At 43.6% G+C, this 25,514-nt stretch overlaps 1 protein-coding gene across 1 annotated transcript in view; it reads left to right on the top strand.

The window, feature by feature from the left end:
• CHMP2B (charged multivesicular body protein 2B) overlaps positions 1 to 25,514 on the top strand; it is a 104,111-nt gene that overhangs the window by 12,291 nt on the left and 66,306 nt on the right. The window lies entirely within an intron of this gene.

Genomic DNA, 25,514 nt, shown 5'->3' with positions numbered 1-25,514 from the left:
ACAAAAAGGAAATTAACGTTGACATGAAGAAACCGTATCCGTACAATACAATAAGACAAACATAAGAGGAACCTGAAACATAAAAGTAAATGTGGGTGTTAGGGGAAGGCGAAGTAGCATGTGATCAAACAGGTAAAAGCCCTACTAGATGGGGCTGTGCAGCTATAGCAGCGCCCTACGTCAAAAGAACGACAAAATCTATTTCAAACACAAAGTAAAAATGATTGTGAAGCACACATTTCAGTCTAATTTTCCACCACCAGTTTTCTAATTTGTTTAGTTACTGACTTCTACTTTTTGACTTCAGTCTAACATTGCTTCCATCACCTATTTGTTATTCCTTTATTTCGTTTTCCATTCCTTCCCTTCTTTGTTTCCTTTTATTAACCCTTCCGCATTTTTGAGTATGTTCTTTCCCCTCCCATCTTCATTTTATTATATATAAACTACTACCCTCCTTCACTCACACTTCCGTCTCCACTTCTTTGCCTCACACCCTAAATCCTTCATATTTGTAATTAATTTCTTCCTTAATCCCCATCTTCTTCTTGCAGTCACTCACTTCACCTGTGCAATATTTGTTCGTCCTTTTTCATGGCTCTTCTCCATCCATTACCTTCTTTTCTGTTGATTCTTTACTTCCAGCCAGTGTTTGCGTCATATGTTAATTCCTTCCTCATCTTCGTTTTGGTTTATCCTGCACTTCCTTTTCATCTCTTCCTTTCTTCTTTTTTTTACATTGGTCCTCAGCATTTATGTCCTGTCCTGTTTCCAGTACCAGCCCTGCATAAGGCACTGTTTTCAGTGCACAGGTGATGCTGATTAGGTAGGTTTTTAAGGTGTCATTGGCTAGGTCGGGGTTCTCCAAAGCCAGTCCCGGAGGGCCAGATCCATGCCAGATTTTTACCAGATCCTCATTTAGATAAATGTAGTTATCTTAAAAGTCTGGCACAGATCCGGCCCTGCAGGATCGAGTTTGGAGAACACTAGGCTAGGTGGTCAAATTGCTTATTGTTTGATCATCTCCTACAGAGATCTGCATGTGATCAGGTGGTCATATGGTTTCCTAGTGAATCTGACTCAGCCATTCATTCTTATAAAGTCATTACCTCCTCGTCCATCTTCCTTGTCCCAGTATATACACAATGGACATTAGCCTTCAGGACATACAACTCCAAAGCAAAAGTTAACTTAATAGTTTCCCATCCCCCATAATATGGCTAACTTTCTCTTCCTCTAACTAGCATAAAAAATTGTTGATCCAATACAGATCCTGTTTTTTTGTTTTGTTTCTGTGGATAGAACCTTCAAGCAAGAGTCAGGGAAGTGAAATATTTGTTAAGCCACCTTTAGGGGAGAAGTATTGCACCAGCAGACTCTTTTTGGCCCACATAAGAGATTTCGCTGTTGCAGTCTCAGCAGCATGATTCATGCAGTCTCGTGGGGGGTTAATAAATCATAATTTCTTGTAGTTCAGCTTAAGCATGCTCATCAGGAGGAGTGGCAGAGACACCAAGTGCTGAGCTGATTCATGCCAGTCAGAGCATTGCGCATTTTCTTTGTATCATGAGGGTATATGCAGCATTGTATGCAGCATTGTATTCCTACAGTTGCAGTGGAGATTTTGGCAACCAAGGATAGACTTGTTCACCTTGAAGGAGAATGCCCTTCTGACACGGTTCTGAATAATTATTTTCCTTGCCAGGGGGCTTGGAAATTAGATGCCATGACGTTTATTCGGCCGAGGGGCCTGCTATACGCCTTTGCTCCCGATATTTATGATTTCCAAAGTTTTGCAGAAAATCAGGGAGGACAACGTTGTAGTGATTCTGATTGTTCTAGGATGACAGATACGTCTTTAGTTTCCCTTTTTTAATAGACCTAGCAGTTCAGCCTCAGTGGGAGATTCATTTTACCTGTATCCTCTGGTGGGTTCTCCTCTTCCTTTCAGCATGCTACAGAAGATGTGGCTTCAGGTTTGGTTGTTGAAAGAGTGAATCTAATGGCTGTACGTTGTTCAACAGGTGTAGCTGTTTTTATCCAGCAATCAAGGCACCCCACAACTCTTAAGGCATGTGCTATGCATTGGGCGAACTTTGTGAGATGGTGCAAGAATAAAGGGTTTGATTCTGATTCAGTGGAAGTGGTGAGTGCTAGAATTTATATTTTATTTGTTTTTTGTCAGTTGGCTTTGGTTTGGCCACATCGACTATTCGAGGTCATTGGGCAGCACTGAAAGTTTTTAAGAGTCTCTCTTTTGACCTTCTGGAACCACTAGTGGCTCAGTTACTAACTAAGGTGTTTTTTTTTTCTGAAAAGTCCTACACTTCTGGTTTTCTCCATCATGGGATTTACCGTTGGTTTTACGAGCTCTACAGGGGCCACCCTTTGAACTATTGGAGACAGTGGATTTAAAAACCTTGACACTTGCGGTGTTATTTTTGGTGACTGTTTCTTCAGCCATAAGAATAAGAGAATTAGGATCATTCTTGAGTTCAGAACCGTTTTGAAGGTTTTTCCTGGCAAGGTGACTTTGAAAGCCTAACTTCATCCCTGATATTCCATCTTCTTTTTATACGTTGGTCTGGCGAGGTAGTTCTGTTTTTCCTCATACTGAGTAGGAGGCTTCACTTCATTTGTTGGTTGTAAAAAGAGCATTAATGTTCTGCCTAAACGGAACAGAGAGATTCACAGAGGTAGACAGTTTGTTTGGGACATTTAGTCCCCTTGGGAGTGGATTAAAACTTTCAGATTCTACCTTGAGTAGACTATTTATGCAAGCAATTGTGTTGGCTTTTGAGACCCAAGGTAGGGAAGTTGTGAATCAAATCCAGGAAAAATCGACAAGGAGTATTTCCACTTGCTAGACTTCATTCAGAGGAATTTCAGTGTAGGTGATTTGTAACATGGTCACATGGTCGTCTCCTCATACTTTGATGGAACATTGTAAGTTGGAAGTAGGGGGGTATTGTTTTTGCAACGTCCGTATTCAAAACAAGTACAGGTTGTTAAAATGTGTGAATGAACATATTTGTGATTTTTGATTAAACTTGGTTTTAGCAGTTATGATCCATGAGTGTGTGTTGTTCATTTGGGTGATGGATGAGGCCAATTCTAGCTTGGTATCAGCTCACTGTGTAAATATTGGGGTGAGGAAGATAAACGAGGACATAATGCACCGGTTACTTACCAGTAATCTTCATTACTCCGAGTCCGGCTTTTCCTTGCCACAGTTTGGGATAGATTCCCATCCCTCCCAGCCTTGTCGGGCGGCTCCATTATTTGATGCTTTGGGAAAAACATCTGCTTTGGATTGACTTCCTTTTTATGTTAATTAAAGGAAGAGGAAGTCGTCCTTATTACAGGGATGGGAAACTAGTGAGTTAACCTTTGCTTTGGAGTTTTCTGTCATGGAGGCTAATACTCATTGTGTAAATGCTGTGGCGAGGAAGACCTGGCCTCAGAGTTAATAAGATTACCTATAAGTAACCGGGCATTAATAGGCTTACAATTGATGTAATACTATGTATTATCCAGTGGTAATTATTATTGCAGTGTGTGCTGTGTAAAAAAAATAAAAAAATAAATAACCTGCATCTATTTTGTATCAACTGACCTATAACTTGCTACAATATTGTGTTCTTGCATTAGCTTGTAATACAGCTGTTTGAGAAGTTTAGTTTTAAAGTTTTTTACTGTAAACACTAGCTTGAGGTACCTAGTTGAAAAAGGCAACAGGTTGCAGTATCTAATGCTTTCATTGAGGTGGGGACAGGCAGATTTGGTAGCTGATCGGCAGATATGCAATTACGCCAGTTGTAGCTATTTTTTCCTCATCCTGGAACAAAAGGCAAGCTAATTTTGATGCTATGTTTGTTATTAGTTTAAAAGGTTTGATGTAATACTGTAGAGAGAATTTTAGTTTGCATGAAGTAACGCAAATCTAATAGTAAAATATTTTTCCTAGCATAGGTTATGTGATCAAGCTTATATTTTTTACTGATTCTATGGTGCACTGGTTCAATATGAACCATGACTGCTGTATGGTATCTCATACTGTACGATTGAACCCTTGTTATCAAAGCAAATACAAATGATTCTTTATTTCTCTACTCCAGATTGTTCCCTTGTGGTGTGCATTGAGATCATGTCTCTGGCATATATGTATGGCATAGAACTTTTCTTCTGATGCAACACTAATGCCGCCTTGCAAGGCATAGTGATATAGAATAATATCTTTATGAAGTGTTTCATTGCAAAGCCAGTTAATTTATCTCCTTATTGCTTAATTATTTTCCTGTTTTTATGTGGAAATGTGTGCCCTAAAGTTTGACTTCTAGCTACCTCATTCGAATAGTTCTGTATGCTTGTTAGTTTCATTCATCACCCTCATATTTTGGAGTGTCAGTTGTTTTGACTGTAAACACACTTTTTTCCTGGACATCATTTTGATGCCTATGTGGGGGATATTTAGATGTAAATGTCGTATGAATCGATCAAGACTTTTTTTACTCATTTGCTTTCTAGAGTAAGATCTGTGCCTTGAAGAAGTAAAGTCTGCTGCACGAAAAAGTTGGAAGGAACCAAAGTAATTATTGAAAGATACAAACATAATGCTGCACGTTGCTGTCACTTTGAAGCAAAGTATACTACACCAGTAACTTAGTCAGCTGTCACCCCACATGATATTATTGCCTTTAGGTCTTCTGATAGGATAAAGAATATCCCATGTCCCTTAAACTGATTCCAGGCATTTTATATTATGTTTGTTTATTTTTTTTTCCAGATGGCTGAGGTAGTAATATTTCTAGTTAGGTCAGGCAAAGTATGAATCCTAACGTGTGGGGCAATACCACAATTGAGATGAAGGATTTATACAATAGGTTTTATATATCCTCTAAGAAATGAATGATTTTCTGAAATGTCCTTCTATTTCTAGTGACATCAGATTCTCTTACTTCTCATCTGTATGAAAGTATAGTCCAGGACAAACTTTTCATGGTATTTAGTTAAAACTTATAAAATGTTGCCTGTGACCAGTTTTCTGCTGATTACATATTTTTTCTAGCCTTAAAGTATATAGTTTGTCCCAAGATGCATAAGTATCCCTAAATATTAAAATCCATGGCATTTGAACCAAAAAGTTTTAGCAATGTGTTACATTTCAAACAACATAATTAGAGTTTTTGTCCTTTAGTCTTAAACTAGAATTGTGAGAATAAGTTGGCTTTTAATTGTCGTGTGTGCAATCAGATAAAAAGCATACATACAGCACATTTCTATGTCTCCGCTTGTAATTCACTTGTATATTTGGATTCCCTCATCAGTTTAAGGTTCTAGGTCCTGGCTTTTGTCATTTGAATGACATGTTATGTTTTCGGGTAAGTCTTTGTGGACTTTTCACATCCTGATTTTTTTTTTTCCCCATAAGTTGAAAGATACTTGTATAAGCCAAGGTTTGTTGAGTGCAATTTTTTCTGAAACTGTCGCTATTTTCTGTCCATAGCAAGATACTGTCTTACTCAATATATGTAGTATTTACCCACTTTGGGATATTTTTCACTGTACAATTTGTAGATACCTTATATATCGTATAATGGCTGTTCAAACACCATGATGATGATTTTCATTTGGAAGAATTCTGAAATATCAATACAGTTTGAAAAATGTGAACTGGAAAGTTGGGTGATTATTCAAAAGTATTTAGTTATAAGTACAGAATCTTGGCCTGAGTTGTCTCAGGAGGCTGTGGTGTTAATTTGTAAGCAAAAATGAGAACTGCAATACCTCAACGTTCAAATTTGCCTTTGGACTGCTAAATTATGCCAATTAGTATTGTAGATCTCCAAATGTGTATAACATTCCTTCTTTCTGAAAATAGGAACATTTCTTTCAAGTAATGTAGTAAAATGAAAAAATATTTATACAGAAATCGCAAAGATAAAGAACAATAGTCGTCAATACGATTCTCTTCCGTGGTGGTGTTTCTCTGATCACAGCACAATGAGAAATAATGGCTGTATTTTATAATACTTATATTTTAAATAGCTGAATTACAAATATTGGAGATTAAGTTGGAAATCTGCTTTATAGAGATCAGCAATCTAGACAATTTAAAATATCTTGTTTTTAAGGTTACTTGGGGGCCTAACTACCAAGTTTCTGCAGTTTCCCTGTACAGCTGTTTAGGTCTCGGCATCGAGACCTATTGCCGCCGAGTTCGGTCTCAAGGGAGACAGATCTGGGCAGGCACGTAGATTTAACATCGTGGACGCGCATGTCCAGCCTCCCGGCGCCGTGCACATCTCCTGTCTGTCCCACATTCACACCGCGCCTCTCTCAATCACGCACGCAGCCCCCCCCTGAACACACAAACAGACACGCACATACACACACATACATACATACATACATACACACACACACACACACACACACACCCGCCCCCCTACAACTAAGCCCCACTCACCGCATCGATGTCCTCAGTCGCCCCTCCTGACTTCTGCAGCCACCGCGAGACAGCTGTGATGCTCCCGAACTTCCGGTTTCGGGACGTGCACGCTCACGGCTTGTTGTGTCTGTTTCCGCAGTTCTCTCCCTTCCACGTGACCATACTGGCTTCCTGCTCCTATGGCTTCACTGTCAGGTACTTTTGTTTTTACTTTTTATATCTACATTTGACGTTATCACACTCTGGTCGGATCTCTTATTTCAAGGGGCTGGTTGTTCGTAATGTAAGTCCACAGACACTGCAAGAACTCCTAGTGGCAGTCCGTGTATGAGCTTCGCAGTGTTCCATAAAACAAGAGGGTCTGTGTCCGTTTTTTAGCAAAAACTACCGTCATGGCATTTATGACAACAAGCATTTGCAATGCAATAGGTCTCGCAGTTGTTAGTGTTTTGAGCCTTGGCATTGGAATTGGCAATGCCTTTTATTTACGTTTTATAAACCAACACATAAATAAAAGGCATTGCCATTTACAATGGCAATGGCTCAAACTCTAACAACTGCGAGACCTATTGCATTGCTGATGCTTGTATTTCTTAAGTAAATGAATTAATTTATCATGGCTGCTGTGTTCCGCGGCCGCCTGTCTTCGCGCGCGGCCGGCCGGCTGCTTCATTACCCCGCGCGCCTCCCTAGCCTTGCGCCATGTCATTGTGTTTGACAGCCATCTCATTCCCCTGTCACAAGCAGTTTGCTGGTAATCACATTCCCACCGCTTAATGTCGATAATGCCCGGCCGTGCATAATATTCCTGCACATCCACTTTCTAATTTTCTTGCAGGAATTATTCGGTCGTACATCTCGGCTGAAATGGAAAAAGGGGGGGGCGACCGAGGTGCAGAGGAGGGAGGGACGGAGCAGAGGCTCTGTGTGTAGGTAGGTCCATGATGATAAGGCGAATGCGCCGGTGAGGCCTGGGAAGGCTTGAGGAGCAAGCTGTCGATGGTTCTTTAAGCTTAAAACGTGTATTCAGCACCGGTTCATTAAACTCCATTCATTGGTGTGGGAGTGATTTGTCACTTAACACGCACAAGAAAAAAATATGTCCTTTCAAACATTTATAAATAACGTCCAAATGAAAAGGTAGGTTGGTGTGCAACTGCGTGTTACCAGCACCTCATGCTTGTGTGAATAACGGCCACGCGTCATGTTTAGACAACACGCTCCCAACGGTCACGCGCCTAGTAAAGCGTCTTCCATAGAGGACTGGCCAGCAGAGTTACGTTTGGACCAAAACGTGCGTAGGTTTCACTAAACTAAGTGGGGGGGAAATTATGCAGCGTATTCTGTTACTGAATGATCGTGTTGTTTTATGATGTTCACACACACGGATGCAAGAATGCTCTCAAACTCAATGAAAGTACAGACATGTTTAAAAGCGAATATGCACCAGATTATATTGAAAATGTTATTCCACCACAAATAATGGTTTTGTCTCGTCTGGTAGCGCTACGCTATTTTATTAACGCCTCCTTTCTAGCTCCAAGAGCCAAATAATTAGTGTCTGCTACAAGCGTTGCATATAGAGCCTGTGGGTTAAAGGACGGTACCGGCAGCCTGTTGGTTAAAGCTGTTCATGGCACCTGCAGAATCCAGCAGCACAGGGGTTAAGAAGTGCAGCGGCCTCCTAGGCAGTCCGACAACCCCAGGGTGAACGGTGGAATCCAGTGACGGTCCCTGCAGAGTCCGCGGCCTCAAGGTATGCATGCACAGGCAGCACAGCACCAACATCCTATAGAGTCCGACAGCCTAAGGATGAGAGGTGGACACGTCCCTGCAGAGTCCGGTAATGTTACAGATGGACACCTGTGGAATCCGGCTACCGAGGGTTAATGGCAGGTTGACGTTGTGCACCGGGACCTGCAAAGTCCGGTTATCCTTGACTGACCATTCACGGGCAGGGCCCGGCAAACCGCGGGTTTAAGTTTTGTTTGTACAGTGCCCCGCAGTCATGCAACCCGTGTGGTAAAAGTGTGCTTCGCCCCGGTGCATTTCGGCATCTCGGTGCTCACAGGTTCCTTTCCACGGGGCCCCACACCACTGGAAGAAAGTGTAATGTCCCACCATACGCCCGGCCCTCGCCGTCCTGATTGTGCGCCCTTCCCCACAGCCAGGGCCAAGCACTTCTGAGTGCTCCTCGCTTGATTGGTGGGGGGCCAGCCGCGACACAGGTGTCCATTTGCGGGGTGATCCGCCATCCGTTCGCCAAGGAGCAGCAGCAGCAAGGGGCTTTCCCCGCCTCCGGCCCCTCGGAAGACTGCGGGAAAAGTAAAGCTGGCGACCCGGACTACTGTCGGAGGATTCTTGTCAGAGGTGGGTCACGTTTTTCTTTCACTGCTGTGCTCTCCTGGGTTATCCGTCTTGGTGCTCACAGGTTCCTTTCCCTCAGCAAGCATGCTGCTCCCCCTTTGCCACCACATTTAGTTCGCCATATTTTGGATACAATTGTTTTTCCTATAGGCAGAATCTGGGAGCTACTATCCATTCAAGTGTGAGCTCCTCACCCCCCTCCCCCCCCTCGTTGCTTGTGTGCGTGAGCTCCTCACCCCCTCCCCCTTGTTGCTTGTGTGTGCGTGAGCTCCTCACCCCCTTGTTGCTTGTGTGTATGTGAGCTCCTCACCCCCCTCGTGCTTGTGTGCGTGAGCTCCTCACCCCCTCCCCCTCGTTGCTTCTGCGTGCGTAAGCCCCTCTTCCCCCTCGTTGCTTGTGTGTGCGTGAGCTCCTCACCCCCCTCTCCCCCCCCGTTGCTTGTGTGTGCGTGAGCTCCTCACCCCCCTCGTTGCTTGTGTGTGCGTGAGCTCCTCACCCCCCTTCTCCCTCGTGGCTTCTGCGTGCGTGAGCTCCTCACCCCCCCCTCTTTCCCCCCTCGTTGCTTGTGTGCGTGAGCTCTTTACCGCCCTCGTTGCTTGTGTGCGTGAGCTCCTCACCCCTCCCCCCCCCTCGTGGCTTCTGCGTGCGTGAGCTCCTCACCCCCCTCTCCTCCCTCGTTGCTTGTGTGCATGAGCTCCTCACCCCTCGTTGCTTGTGTGTGTGTGAGCTCCTCACCCCCCTCCCAGCTTGTGTGCATGAGCTCCTCACCCCCCTCGTTGCTTGTTATCATTATTATTATTATTATTATTATTATTATTATTATGATTATTATTATTATACATAATGATGATGATAATAATAATAATATAAAGGGGCAGATGTTATACAGTTTCTTTCTTTTTTTTCAGTAAGGGTTAGAGAAACGTAGTTCAGTACTTTTTTCCACATGTACAAACAGAATCCTGGCGTCGCCGCGGGGAGACTGTGTGCCAGGCTGCACACATAAAACCTCCATTATTTACGTGCAGTGCGAGGGAGACCATTTTAATCAGTAATCCCCTGCTGACCGTTTGAGAGTTCAGATTAAAAATAATGTGCCCGTCTGAACCTTGCTGTAGATTTGCAGGGGGGCTGAGCTGAGGGTGGGGGTGCACGTACTTCAAAATGCAGGTGGAAAGATGGAATGTTCACTTCAGCATCCTGCTTAGTTCGGTTGAAATGTACTTTGCAGCAGTGTCATTCCCCTTTTATTGTCCTGACATTAGCGGAGCTGCCGAGTCGGTAGTCTTTCCTCGGCTTCTATTGCGCGGCGCAGGTTGTCCCCGCCAAGAGTAGGTGTTTGGGCGACACTATTTAGGCTTCGTCAGTCTTATGGCTCTGACGGACCTCCAGTGTTGCCACACAATACTCGTAGCCGTTCCTGTTTAGTGGTTATTGTGTTCGTCTAATTGTTCGATTGTTAATGGTGTTACTTGGAGTTGCGGAAATGATGTGTTTTTGTTTTGCGGGTTTGGTTTGTGTATGTTTGCAGGTGCTGTGCTTCTTCGCTGATGGGTCTGTTTGCCGCAACTATTTTGGGTAAGAGTGTGTGTGTGGCTCTGTGTGTGTGTGTGTGTGGCTCTGTGTGTGTGTGTGTGTGGCTCTGTGTGTGTGTGTGTGGCTGTGTGTGTGTGTGTGTGGCTGTGTGTGTGTGTGTGTGGCTCTGTGTGTGTGTGTGGCTCTGTGTGTGTGTGTGGCTCTGTGTGTGTGTGTGTGTGTGTGTGTGGCTCTGTGTGTGTGTGGCTCTGTGTGTGTGTGTGTGTGTGTGTTTGGCTCTGTGTGTGTGTGTGTGGCTCTGTGTGTGTGTGTGTGTGGCTCTGTGTGTGTGTGTGGCTCTGTGTGTGTGTGTGGCTCTGTGTGTGTGTGTGGCTCTGTGTGTGTGTGTGGCTCTGTGTGTGTGTGTGGCTCTGTGTGTGTGGCTCTGTGTGTGTGTGTGGCTCTGTGTGTGTGTGTGGCTCTGTGTGTGTGTGTGGCTCTGTGTGTGTGGCTCTGTGTGTGTGGTGCTCTGTGTGTGTGGTGCTCTGTATGTGTGTGGTGCTCTGTGTGCGTGTGTGTGTGGCTCTGTGTGTGTGTGTGTGGCTCTGTGTGTGTGGCTCTGTGTGTGTGTGTGTGTGGCTCTGTGTGTGTGTGTGTGTGTGTGTGTGTGTGGCTCTGTGTGTGTGTGTGTGTGTGTGTGTGGCTCTGTGTGTGTGTTTGGCTCTGTGTGTGTGTTTGGCTCTGTGTGTGTGTGTGGCTCTGTGTGTGTGTGTGGCTCTGTGTATGTGTGTGGCTCTGTGTGTGTGTGTGGCTCTGTGTGTGTGTGTGGCTCTGTGTGTGTGTGTGGCTCTGTGTGTGTGTGTGGCTCTGTGTGTGTGTGTGGCTCTGTGTGTGTGTGTGTGGCTCTGTGTGTGTGTGTGGCTCTGTGTGTGTGTGTGGCTCTGTGTGTGTGGTGCTCTGTGTGTGTGTGGTGCTCTGTGTGCGTGTGTGGCTCTGTGTCCGCAAATACTCTCTACTACTCTCTAATGCTCACCTATTGCCATTGTAAATGACAATACCATTTATTTATGTTAAAAAAAAGAAAAAGTCATGAGCAATGCCAATAGCTCTACCTTTAATAATGCTGAGACCATTGCATTGTAAATGCTTGTTTTAAAATTGTGTTGATGTTCCAAGAGCTCAGTTGTGAGAAAATGCCCCTTTTCATGGTTACTCCCATATATTTTTGCGGAACCCTGTTGCTAGTTTTTAAACTCTGCACACTGGGGCACTGCTGCCCCAGTGTATGTCCTCTGATCCCTAAAACCAGTAGAAATTGGCTAGTTCCCATTTGGCATATTTAACTTGTCTTTAAGGTCATGGTATGTGGTGTAGAAACTTCAACCATGGTATAAAAAGTTAAAGGACCCCTCTGGACTGCAGCACTTTATTGTGCAATCCACTAGTGTGAAACCGGAAACTATGGCTTCAGGCTTACCATTGCAGCCTGCTTTCTGCAGTTTAAATCTTCAGGCTGACCTTTCAAAATAATCTTTGGACACAGGCAAAACCTTCCTTTTGAATCTTAAAAAGTCCCCTTTTATATTGGCCTTGTAGCCCACAAGATAGGGTGCATACTATTTAAAAGTTGGATTTGTAGAAAATTAATGTTACCATGTCCCGGCAGTGAATGGCCCCCAAAAGCTATTTTCACAGTGAAAAGCTGTGGCTGTCCTATGAGAAACCTGCAATACAGATTGAAATATAAATTCTGCTTGCTCAAGTTTAGGAGTAGCTGAAAAATGATTTAACCACTATTTTTAAAATTTATAAAAAAATAATTCAGTTTAGTGGTGAAGTCTGATTTGTAATAAATATTTAGCAAATAGAACTTTTCAAAAATGTCCTTTTTCTGCCCGAAGCTCCCAGAAGCTAATTTACATTAGCCTTGAGTTCAGTTGGAGGGAAGCTACCCCCAGAACTGGTGATTTTGTGTGGTCAGAGAGAAGTAAGTAAGTGCTGATTTCCTAATGGACACACCGGGGGGGGTACACCTCCTCTGCACATGGAAGAAAGGGTTTCTATATATTGTATTCTAGAACTAATTTGCTCTGTGGCATTGTTTGCAGTAGGGCAAACAGGACCTGCAGAAAAGTAGATAGAGTTGCCCTTGGAACCTGTACTCCATTGGTTAGGGAGAAACAAGGTGTTAACCGTTAAGATTTGCTAATACCAAGCATACGTGTGTAACCCAAAGACACCCTTCTTAGAACACTTTCTGGACCTGGGGAAGAACAGAAGGAGGTTCCAACCGATGAGGAGACTTCAAGGGTAGGACCTGTTCCTGCTTGTATCCAGGACAAAGAAGTGGATTCCAAGTGGCATTTGTTTTACCTGTTTGGCTACAGGGACATAACAAAGTCCAAGAGGCCTTTTTCTTGAAGTGTCCAATGGACCAATTGTAACAGGAGATAGAATTTACTCTGCTGGAGTGAGCTCCGCCCCTCGGGTGCTGTCCCTGAGGTCCTGCCCCCATTGGCTGTGCCTAAATGGACTTGTCCTACAAACTACGTAAAGCTGTGGTTCTTAATCAAAATTCTGATCTACGACAGCCAGAGGACGGCTAAGGTGCAACTTCCCCATGGTGAAGAAACTGGGTTCTCCCACTTGGATTTTGTCCGCAGTAGCGAATTCATGTTGGTGGATTGTTGGCGAAAAGGTATCTGGCCTTGTGCAACTCCTCGTCGGATACATACTGTGGCCTTCTCCCACTGATTCTGAGCTCCGAAAAAGAGACTATATCTAAACAAAGACATCTTGACAGGGCAAAGGTGTGAAAAATATCCAGCTAACAATAGGATTTTCCTGGGCACATACTGTTGAATTTTTTCTACTCTTGAGCTTTTGTGCCAAAACCATTGCCTTCAGCCGGACCTCGTCCACCAATATTAGGCTTCGGGATGACTTCCTCAGATGGAACCTACTACCTTGGTCTCTCCCAATTAGCCCAGCCAGATGTTGAGATCTGGGAATCCGGCATTATGAACATGCCACAAATCTGCCAGGCACGCACCGGAGGTTGTTCCTTCACATACCTGGGCCCAAAACTTTGGAATGCCTTTCCCGCGTTCCTGCTATTTTGTAAGAACCTTAAAAATGGTTATTTTAATCTTCCAGTTAGACATTTCTGCCTATGCTCATATCCAGGAAACTCACAGGGTCGCTCTATACATGGAAAGAATAATGCCACACCCCGATGGAGGATTTCAACTTCCATTTTAGAGACTAATTCCTAAGGTAAAAATGTTTACCGCAGCAAACCTGGTGGACGTATCCGATCAACACTCCATCACAGCCAGCCTGAATTCACACCTAGGTCTTGGTCGCACATGAACAGTGACCACTGATTTGTGCTTTACGTTTTTTTGGTCCTTATTGTCATAAATCTTTAAAAAAAATAATCATATCTCCGGTAACTCTTATTTATTACATTTTACTGTAAAAAAAAAGAGAGAGAAAGCCCCAGCAGCTTCAAACAGCTGAGATTGGTTCTGCGTACTTGAGGAGTACATATCGATTCAACACCCATTGAGATTGAAGTTGCTAACTCCCTATTTAGTGGTATGTAGATTCTTGAACAACAGAACTGCATTATTTCACCATTCTATAGACTTAATTGGAGGCCGGCTTAGTGTATGGCCACCATTTTCTATATGATCTTGCTCCTAATGATATAACAGCAGTAGGTCAGAAACAATTTGGGATTGAGGAATATATATTAGGCTTTTGTATTAGATGAAAAATACCACCTTGTTTTAAAGGACACAGTAGGCTTAAATGTTTGAAACCCAGAAGAGTTCTGAGAATGGCTAATCGAACAATCGGGGGCATCGTCATACATTTTTATCTGTATCTTTCTGACGTTTTAAGAAACCCCTATTCTCTTGTTTTTTAATAGAAGGGTGTATAGATTAATGAACAGTAGAGTCAAATATTTTCCTGTGTTATTTTATTTCGGTCTCTTCATTAGAACCACAGGCCTCATGAAATCCACAAGCCAACTGGTGTTTCGTCTCTGTGGCATATTCGCCTCCGACTTAATCGGGGCTCTCAAATTCATTGTACCCAATCCAGTATACATATCATATCTAGCCCATATATAAGTAATAGATTAATATTCACTTCACGTGTAGTATTGGAAGACGTATCCCAACAGAGCCTGACTGGAGAGTACTCCGTCCCTGCCATATGCCTGGTATATACAAAATAGTCTGGTCACCTGAAATATGGAGGCCTAGAGCAGGTGAAAGTTTCTTCGACGTGTTTGAGTGCAGAACAGGTTTAGAACTTTCAAGGATTGATCCCCCTTGTCTTATGGATTTTGTTTTAAATATTAATCAAGATCATGTCACATTATTCCTAGAGTGAATCATTGCTGGGTGCAAATCATTTCCAGTAAAAATAAACCTAATTTTATTGAAGAGATATTTGGCTGAGTAATATGCCTCCATGGCCATTACACAAAATCAACATTTTTACCTTCCGTTTATGGTCATTTGGTATTCCTTCCTTTGCTGTTTGTAGATGGATTGACTAGGTATTGCCTTTACCAATTTCCGTTCAGCTAGTGTGACTTTACATCTTTTGGCGTGGTTTCCCAAGTCTTTATGCTTCTGGCCTCCTGTTTTTGACTGTTTGGTGAACTTCGTTTTCTCTAGTTTTAGTACTCTTGCTTATTTACCACTGCTAAACAGTGCTAAAGTGCATGTTCTCTGTATCTAAAATGTGATGGCATTTGGTTTCTCCATGATTGGCATATTTGATTTACTAATAAGTCCCTAGTACAGTGCACTGTGTGTGCCCAGAGCCTGTAAATTAAATGCTACAAGTGGGCTAGAAGAGCTGATTGTGCCACCCACATAAGTAGCCCTTCAAACTTGTTTCCGGCCTACCATTGCAGAGCCAATGTGGACATTTTTAACTGCTTTGTTCACCTGGCCAGTACACCTACAGGTCTTCTCTGGACTGGAAGCAAGCATCCTGGGACTGGTTTCGGGGCATCACCCTTCATCAGCCAGGCTAGCATGAATCCAGCCGTGCAGTGAGCACTGGACACACGTCTGGGCATACCCTTTCCACTTAGGGCGCCAAAAGCTGAAGGAGCAGATGATGGACAGAATGCTGAACAATGCAAACATTCCCCCTCAGTCACAAAAATCTGGGTTTAATCCATTGTTCTTTTGCTCACCATGCCACCCCAGTTTGGACCCAGTCATATGCAAATAGGTTGTGACCCTGCTCCTCATAGGAACAGTCCGGTCCAAACGGCCAAACCAGGCCCTCCCTGGACTGAAAACAAGCAACCGGGACCGGTTTCAGGGCATTACCCCTCATTAGCCAGCCTAGCTTGAATCCAGTGGCGCAGTGAACCCACATCTGGGCATACCCTTCTCACTTAAGGCGGCAAAAGCAAAAGGAACAAATGATGGACGGAATGCTGAACATTGCAAACATTCACCCCCAGTCACAAAGAACTGGATTTAATCTGTCGTTCTTTTGGCATTTTCTTACTTGACCAGTCTGTGCCTGTGCCTATCCCTAGAATACACGCCTGGGTTGGATCACAGTTGGGCTTTGTGAATTAGCTCTAGACAGTCACACACAAAGGAAGCTGAAGTGTGCCCTGCATATCCTGATGGCCCATCCCAGGCTGATGGGTCTTCCATGCTAGAGAGGTGGGAGGAGTTGACACTTGTACCTGCATAGGACTGTGCCTACCCCCTCAGAAAAAGCTGCCTACCCCCTGTAGTGTCTCTGGAGACAGGACCAGGTAAGGAACGGTCTTGGGTACTACAAAGACCTTTCTTTGAAGTCCCCAACTTCAAAGGCTAAAATGGGTATACGGTTCTTGACCTCTAACACCATATACCCAGAACACTTCTGGACTGAGGACATTCTGCCAAGAATAAGAGCTATTGTGCTGCCAGGAGGGACTGTCACTTTGCTGTTTGCTTTGCTGTGTTGGCCTACTGCCAACTGCTTCTGTCTAGGAGTGAGAGGACTGGACTTTGCTCTTTGCATCCTGCTTTCTAAAGTTCTCCAAAGGCTTGAGTTGAGCTTGCCTTTTGTTGAAAGTCTCAAGGCCATCAAAGACTTCACCTGCAGCACCTGGGCTTTTCTGCTGAGAGACCTACTCTTCCAAGTGGTGCCACATCCAGATCATAGGCCCTTGGAGGTGAGTTTGCTATGCTAATTAAGAAGAAACCAGCACATTGACTTTGAGTGTAACTTTGGAGCCGGCACTGTGCCGCTGCCTGCATGGTAGCTGTGGTCCCTGCTCAACGCAATGACTGTAACTTGCAGTGTAGGCCCAACTCTGCCGCAGCGCCTCCAAAGTTCTGACACAGTGAGAATTTTGAGCACTGCATCCCATGAAGTCGACACTTCGTGGATTGACCCTCCGCTCTTCATCGACCGCCGGCGGAACAGATTCCTCGCCACCAACACAGCATCAGCTCCCCTGTGCCTTCCAACGTCCCTGTCATCAACGGCTCAACAACTCTGCACTGCCTCCAGGAACCACCGCTTCACTTGCTTCAGTGACGCCTCAGCTCCATTGTGCAACACACAGTCCCTAGCACTGACGTGCCACGGCCAACACTGACAGTAAGGAACAGATGCCGCACCGGCCTCAGTGACGCCTGACCTCCCTGGCGCCTCGTCATGTCTTTGTTTTGTCATTGTTTCCAAGGTACTTTAACCGGGGTCTGAACAGCTACCTAGCCGTCCAGTGCTCCGTAGCGGTTGACCCCGAACTTTGACATTCAATTTCATCAAGCACGTCGCTCCAGCCGGAGCTTTTGTGTTTCTAAGCGCTATAAATGCATTTAATCTTTTAAAATCTGTATTTTGATTTGTGTATGTTAGATTTTTGTCATTTTGGCCTTTTTAATCAGATACATATTGGCTATTTTTCTAAACTGTTGTAACACTTTTTAGTTGTTTTCACTAGGTTACTGTGTGTGGGTACACAAAAATTTACACATTGCCTCTTAAGTTTAGCCTGACTGCTCTGAGACAAGCTACCCGAGGGGTAGCACAGGTAAGTTTATTGTGTACTACACTTACCCTGACTAGGAATGTGGGTCCTACTTGGACAGGGTGCACCCCATTTCTAATGGCCATGTTAGAGTGGGAAGATGGCCCATGAGTTAGAAGTATGTGGGGGAAAGACTTATTCATACATATTTTTTCTGTGTGGATAACCCTCACTTGTGTGCTGTAGTGGGGAGAACCTGTGCTTTGTTGAATAGGTAGTGCAGGAGCTGTGCTTTTTTACAAAAGAAATCTCACATAAACAGGTCTCTCTTGTTGCGATGCCCATTATAGTTTTAATTCTTTCCACTTAATTTATTCGCAAATCAGTGCAGGTATGCTTGGAGGTGGTGACGACAAAACACCGTTTTTGTTTTTTGTGTCTCTACAATACAGCAGTGTTTCGTCCATGCTATCCCTAAAAGTTTAATATATTTGATTAAATAAAGAGTGCTTGAATTACGTTCACTAATCTAAAATAAATTGTACATAAGATTTAGGTAAATAGAACTGTGATGGCAAGACCTTATTGGTTGTTAGCTAGTAACGGAACAGGAAACGAGTGACTATACTAAATCATTTCTATTCTGCATTAATCTGTGGGTTCTTGTTGGGAGAGTCTTCCTCTATCCCACACCACTGCACCAGTCAATTCTCTGGGTTGAGAATGACATGAACTATCTCCCCAAGAAAGAACAGCCTCTACATGCTAATCCATGACTGCCCCATACATAACACAGCCTGCATTCTTCATCTCTTGTAGCGATTTCGGAGCATGAAAGTCCCTCGTTATGCTGGAATGAGGTATGTGAAGATGAAATCCTTCTTACTCCAAACTACCTCCCCCTCCCCCTCATCTAAACCTAGAAATGATCCCATCCTAATCCCCATTAAGGGTATTCTACTTATTTTGTATAGGGGGCTCCAGACTTCATTGTTTGACCATTTCAAGCAGAAAGAATCCACCCACATCCATGGATTCACAGTCCGGGTTTACTTGCTGCTTGTTGTTGTAATGGGCACCGTTGGTTTATTCCTCCAGAGAAAGTTAATTGTTAGATATAAACACAGCCACACAGCAGATGAAGAAGAGCTGGTTTATTTACGTCTTGGTCTCTGCACTGCCTGCCTCTCAACACAACGTTCTAAGTCAAACGCCTCACCAACATTCCATGGGTCTGATAACAGCGCACGGACAATAGGGGTGAGTGGAACGTACCATCTCAGTTATCTCTAACATTGGAAATTATAACACATCTCCCTCCGTAAGGGAAAACAATAAATAAAACACAGTGTCCTAGGGGAAACAAGGTATCTTAACAATCTCTAAGTTACATAGTCCTTTTGCCAACTTGGTAGCTGGCGCACCCTGGTTTCTCTGGCCGCTTGCAGGTCCGGGAGATTAAGATCCTGGTTCTCCTCACAGTCAGCCATTGGAACGCACACATCGGGGCAGGCACTTACAATGTCTATGCTCCATGTACTTCCATCTTCCAGCACCACTGAGTTGTTGTTCACCCTTTGAACTCTTGCAGGTTTGGAGAAAGAGGACACTTTTGCACGTCCAATAACTGGTCTTTTGACTACTACCCACTGTCCAACGTGGAACTTCCTGCTAGTGGTGCCCCACTTCTGATCGTACCTGGTTTTGTAATTCATCTGATGAGAATCCACCTTTTCTTTCACCAACTCTGTCTACCCACACCGGTACTCCTCCATTCAACCAGTTGGGGCTGAGCTTAGATCCCGGATTCCTCCCTTTAAGGGATATAAACGGTGATACTCCAGTCACAGCATTGGGGGAGGAATGATATGACCACAGTGTTTTTCTAACAGTTTCCTCTACAGGTTCATGCATTGAAACAGCCATTTGAATAGAGTTTTTTAACATCCTATTTGCCCTTTCCACCATGCCATTAGCTTTAGGACAGTAAAAAGGTGTTCTTACATGTGTAATGGCCAACTCTGACAAGAACTTTTTCATTGTATCCGAGGTAAATTGAACACCATTATCTGTCACCAGGGTGCTCGGTATGTCTTCTGTTGCAAACACCTCCTTCAAAAACACCATCAAATCTTGAGTAGTTATTGAAGGTACAAATTTGGTACTGATCCAATGAGAGTGGTAATCAAGGATTACAAACCTAAACCTCTGATTAGTGGTAAGTAAGTTCAAGGGACCAATTATATCAATTCCCAGCTTGTCCCATGGTTTACTTGGTACCCCTACCGGAATGAGAGGTGCTTTGTGTATTACTTTAGATTTGTCACACCTCCCACATGCCTCGCAGTCTTTTACAGTGCTCTCCACCAACCCATCCATCCTAGGGAACCAATAATGCTGTCTTATCTTACTCTTCGTCATGTTCCTTCCTGGATGCCCCTCAAGCGCTAACGCTATGATCCTGTCTTCCATGTTACCCGGAGGAATGACTTTATTTCCTCTCCATATCTGACCATTCATGTTGGATAACTCATTTCTCACTGCCCAGTACGGTTTAAGGTTTTCATCTAGCTCACTGTTTTGCTTTGGTCACCCTTCTTCAATCAACCTCCTCAATTCCTTTAACACCTGATCACTCTGGGATTCACTTTCCCACTCCTCTTTACTGATAGCTGGGTGTCCTACTGCGAGAATTGCCTCCTCTGGCGGACCACTCACGTTGTCATCCCCCTGAATCGGCAATCTTGACATGCAGTCTGCTATGGAGTTTTTCTCACCAGCCACATAACACATGGTGAAATTGTAACCTTGCAATGCCAAAATCCATTTTGCAATGCGTGGTGTGGCCCTCTCAATGTTCTTAGTGGAGAATAAGGGAGTTAGAGGTTTATGGTCGGTTCTCAGGGTAAAGGGGATCCCCCATAGGAAGAATTTAAAGTGATTTATTGCCCAATAACATGCTAAGGCTTCCCTTTCGATGGTGGAGTAATTAGACTCTGGGTCCTTCAATGCTCTGGAAGCAACGGCAATTACTCTCTCACATCCACCAATCCTTTGTGTAAGGGATGCCCCTAGGCCCTTGCTGCTGGCATCTGTAGTTAGTGTGGTTTTTTCATTGGGATCAAACATGCCTAAGGTGGGTGCCTTGGCAATTGCTGACTTCACATACTTGAATTCCTCTTGGCACTCACGACTCCACGCAAATGTACTACCTTTTTTCAAAAGTTCCCTCATTGTGCGTGTGTGACTAGAAAAATTTTCAATGAACTTTGTCATGTACTGCACCAACCCCAGGAAAGATCTGAGCTCATCCTTATTAGAGGGAGCAGGTGCTAACATCACCGCATCCACTAAGCTGGTTTTTGGCTTAATTCCTTCTCCTGAAATGGTGTGCCCTAGGTAAGTTACAGACTTTACTCCTATCTTGCACTTGTCCTTTTGGGTGGTAAAACCTGCTTTACTCAACTTGCTCAAAACTTCTCTTAAGTTCGTGTTGTGCTTAACCTTTGAGTCTCCATAAATCAGTATATCGTCCTGAAAACACAGGACTTTCCCAAGACCTTCTAGTATGTGTTGCATAATGCGTTGGAAAACCGCCGCCGCGGATGCCAGCCCGAAAGGCATGCGGTTATATTGGTATGCCCCAAATGGCGTGATGAAGGAAGTCAGGCTTTTGGACTCCGGATGAAGGGCAACCTGGTGGTAAGCCGCCGAGAGGTCCAGAACACTGAAGAATTTTGCACCTTTTAACACCCTGAGCATCTCATTTATTATTGGGAGAGGATGCCTTTCTACCCAGATGTTTGCATTGAGGTCCCTAAGATCCACACACAGGCGAATCCCGCTTCCACTCCCTTTTGAAGCTACAACAATGGGGGGGGGGCACTCAGAACTCTCAATTTTTTCAATTACCCCCATGGACTCCAATTTCTCCAGTTCACTTTTTAATGAGTCCCTCCCCACCAATGGCACAGATCTAGCTTTATGTACCGTGGGCTTGTAATGCTTCTTTAGCTTTATCTTATGCAGGAAGCCTTTCAACAATCCTAACTCACTTGAGAATACCTCAGGGAAATCCTCACATACATCTATACCAATGCTAGGTTGTTCTATCAAGTATACTGGCTCTGGGGCATTAGGATCCAACTTGATGCCTAGGTCTTTTTGATGTTTCCACCCCAGTAAGCACGATGCTTTCTTGGTTAAATACACTTTTCGCACCGTGACTCTATCCTTAAATCTTATGTGCATAATGACCATTCCTACCAGGGGTATGGTGTTATGATTGTATCCACCTGGGTTGATGTCTGGTGGTAACAGTTCATATACTTTGTCAGCAGACTTTGTTTTAAATGTAGTTTCATCTATGAGTGTGTAGGGTGAACAAGAATCTGCATATACATTATAGGGTACATTGTCAAGCTTAATCTCACACTCAGGATAATTACACTCAGAACTCTCAAGAAGTTCGTTAACCTGGAATACAATATCCCCTCTGGGTTCCTCCTCATCCAAAATAACATGGGTCACCTCTTTTTTCATGTCATGACACACCTTGGTAAAATGTCCCCTTTTGTTGCACTTCCTACACATGGCTCCCCTTGCTGGACATTTCACACTATTTGCTAGGTGATTAGGATTGCCACAACGGAAGCATTTCAACTTTTGAGTTTCATCTCTCTGGAAGGAACTTCCCTTAGGTACATACTTGCTTTTGTCATGCTTATTAGACACTTTCAATATTTCTTCCTCACAAACTTGTTTCACTTCTACAGCATCTTTCATCTCATTCATGCAGAATGCTGTGTGCTCAATGCTTTTAGCTATATCCACAGCTTGTTTCAAATCTGGGGCATCCGCTAGTAACTTTTCTTGTATCTTTTTATCTGATGTACATCTAACCAATTGGTCTCTGATCAGAGAATCCGTCAGGTTTCCAAAATCACACGTGGAAGACAACCCTTTGAGGACTGCTATATAATTCACTACTCTCTCATACTTCCCTTGAGACCTTGAAAAGAATTTGTCGTTCCAAAACTACGTTAATTTTCTTCCCAAACTGTGCATCTAGTTTTTTCAACGCAACTTGATATACATCAGGTGGACCATCACTGTCCCCTCCTCCACCACTGCTTTCGCTAACCAATTCGGGTAAATTATCATAAATCTCTCTAGCATGTTTTCCTAGGTTGTGTAGCAAAATGTGAAGTTTTCTGACAGATGAGAACCTGTTACCTCCAATTGCTATTAAATAGGACTCAAAAATCCTTTCCCAATTTTTCCACGGAGTGAGAGGTTCACCATCCTCATTTAGGAAGGGTGGTGGTTGTGACATTGACATTGCTGTTGCCATTTGGTGAATTAACTATTGGAAGGGTACCACAGTGTAAAAATGTAAGCAGGTACAATGGCTATATGGTCTGCTTAGCTACCCCCCGTTACTCACTTATTACCTCCTTAAACCACTTTACTATTACTTTTGGGTATACTGACAAGTACAACACTTCTATGATATTTTCCGCCTTCACAGGATTGTACACTTCCCAGCATGAGAGTATAATATCAACATTGCTATAAATCCTCTCCACAATCGCAAATATCAAAGTCAATTGCCACCAACTGTTCTTGAAAGTCTTCCAGAATCTGTGCCTATCAGCGTGTTTACTAGGAAAAGAGTCCTGACAGGCTTCCTGAATAAAGCTGTGCCCGTCAGCGTGATACTACAATTTACTTTTCCTTTCTTCAACACAAACAGGCTTTTCAATAGCTGTACCTATCAGCGTGTCAACACCCTCAGCAATACTCTGGCTTCCTTCATAAACGCGCTCAGCAGTCGCTCGATCATGCGCTAAGTCTGTCACCAGTTCGCCGAGATACATACAGAACGCCCTCTACTGGCCGAAATGCGTTCGCGCTGCTCTGATGCGCGGCTGACAGAACACCGGGCGCTTCGTTTGACTGAGAACAGCTGACAGGCTTCATCCACAAATCATTCAAAAAAACTTCTTCCTTCAAGTCTCTTCACACACGACTTTGAGGAAGGACGGCTGCACAATTACTCTGACGCCGCATATCCTTTCAAGAAGGCAGGAATCCGTGGTACACGTCGGCTTCAAAATCGCCGACCTCTCATTAACATATAGCAATCGTTTCACAAGCAGGCAGCTCACGAAACGAGGCGTTATTTCTTTTCCAGACACATCAAAGCGAACGCTGACATCGCTGGAGACTACGCCTTCAGTAATTGTCTTAATCAGACACCTCAAGGATCAGAGCGCGTTCACCATGCGGACACGACAATTATGCGCACAATGTTTACATAAGTCTCTGAATTACGCGCTTGGCGATAAATCACTTCGCTTTAAATCCTTTGTGACTCACGGTTTCCTTTGTTTAATTGATGGTGTTTTGGCTCTCGGCAGTGCTGAATTATCGGGGGAAGACCAGGACCTGCCCCCCACCCCCGCGCAGCCCCGTCGCCAATTGTTAGATATAAACACAGCCACACAGCAGATGAAGAAGAGCTGGTTTATTTACGTCTTGGTCTCTGCACTGCCTGCCTCTCAACACAACGTTCTAAGTCAAACGCCTCACCAACATTCCATGGGTCTGATAACAGCGCACGGACAATAGGGGTGAGTGGAACGTACCATCTCAGTTATCTCTAACATTGGAAATTATAACATTAATATTGGGAATTCCATTAGAGCAAATGCTTTACTGCCCGCCAAAGAATTCCTAGTATTTTTCCAAGTCTGTCAACACTACTTTTGTCAGAGAACACTGTAGTGATTTCCGAAATGGCACAATTAATGCAGGCAGAGAAACGGGCTACTCCTTATTCATATTTATTTATTTATTTATTTATTTATTTATTTTACTCTGACAAATACATTTTTTGCACCGCTGTATAGCAGTTAGGCAAGCATTTACATTTCTGGTCCACTGACAAGAGATCACTACATTTATTCAGGCAGATGGTGGGGCACGATCACACCTCCGAAAGAGCTTGACTGCTGACCTGGCCCACAGCCACATTCAGATGCCTTACCTGATCTACGAAACAACACATTTAAGGCCCAAGTGAGCAAAATTGTGCTGCTTCCAGTATCCACATTATGCACTAGATAGCTAGGATACATTCAGAACATGCTGCCCAGATTCCCAGACGCTAACTTGATCATGGGTGAAATCCATTAAACTTAACCACAAAAGAGCCAAGCAAGACTGGAGGGCCCCCAATTCAACCCTGCTAACAAGGAAAGCATAATTGGTCAATACACTTTAGCCCGTAATCTCTTATCCACAACCGTTCATTAGTGGCAGAAAGGATCAAATGCCCCTTCGAAATCAGTGAGGTTATGCCCATCCATAATGGTCCAATGTTCTTGTAGTTTTTAAAGTGCTAACAATTACTAGAAAATAAGTACATTCAAAGTCCTTTATAATGGAGGAAATGAAGAGTAAATCATTAATACAGCAGAAAGATTAGAGAAGAGAAAGGACAATGGAAAATAGTATTCATACTATGAGAGTGAGGGAAAACCTTTCCACTTTATACTAAAGCACATCATAACTACCTTGATTGAGAAGTACTTTTCATTGTTATATAGTTTGATGGCCTCTCCTCTAGACCTGAGTGGCTGGTTCCACGCTACTGTACATTCTGTTTCGTCATGTTTTTTGCCTAGTCCTGTGATGCCATTTGGTGAGAGATAAGTTTTATAGGCCTTAATGTAGCGTAGGTTTCTTACTAATTTAGAAAATTCAAAGTGCATTGTGAGGTTTATTTGGTGCTTGTTGGTGTATTCGTCACTAAATAGTTTTAAAAGTTTCAAGATTTTTATTTCAAAAGATTTACCTCACAATTTAGAGCCTGCTTTGGAGACATACTCTCGTATGTTTGTTTAGGAGCAGAGATGTGTGTGATTAACTCTGTTTGCCATCGTTTGTCAATGAATATAAAACAGTATGTAACAAAGGTACCGAGCCGTAGGGTCTCTAGGAATATTTATCTCTGGTAGACCAAGTCATGGATCTGCAGAGCAAGTGCTTCTTCCTGCATAAGTACATCACACTTGAGATTTTATCGAGTAAAATCATTTTACTAATGAATACGTATTTTTACAACTCTAAAGTGTTCTAATCTTTTTATGCCCTCCA

Source organism: Lissotriton helveticus, chromosome 8, assembly GCF_964261635.1.
Source record: "Lissotriton helveticus chromosome 8, aLisHel1.1, whole genome shotgun sequence".
Taxonomy (NCBI): domain Eukaryota; kingdom Metazoa; phylum Chordata; class Amphibia; order Caudata; family Salamandridae; genus Lissotriton; species Lissotriton helveticus.
This window is presented reverse-complemented; position numbering and strand designations above follow the sequence as displayed.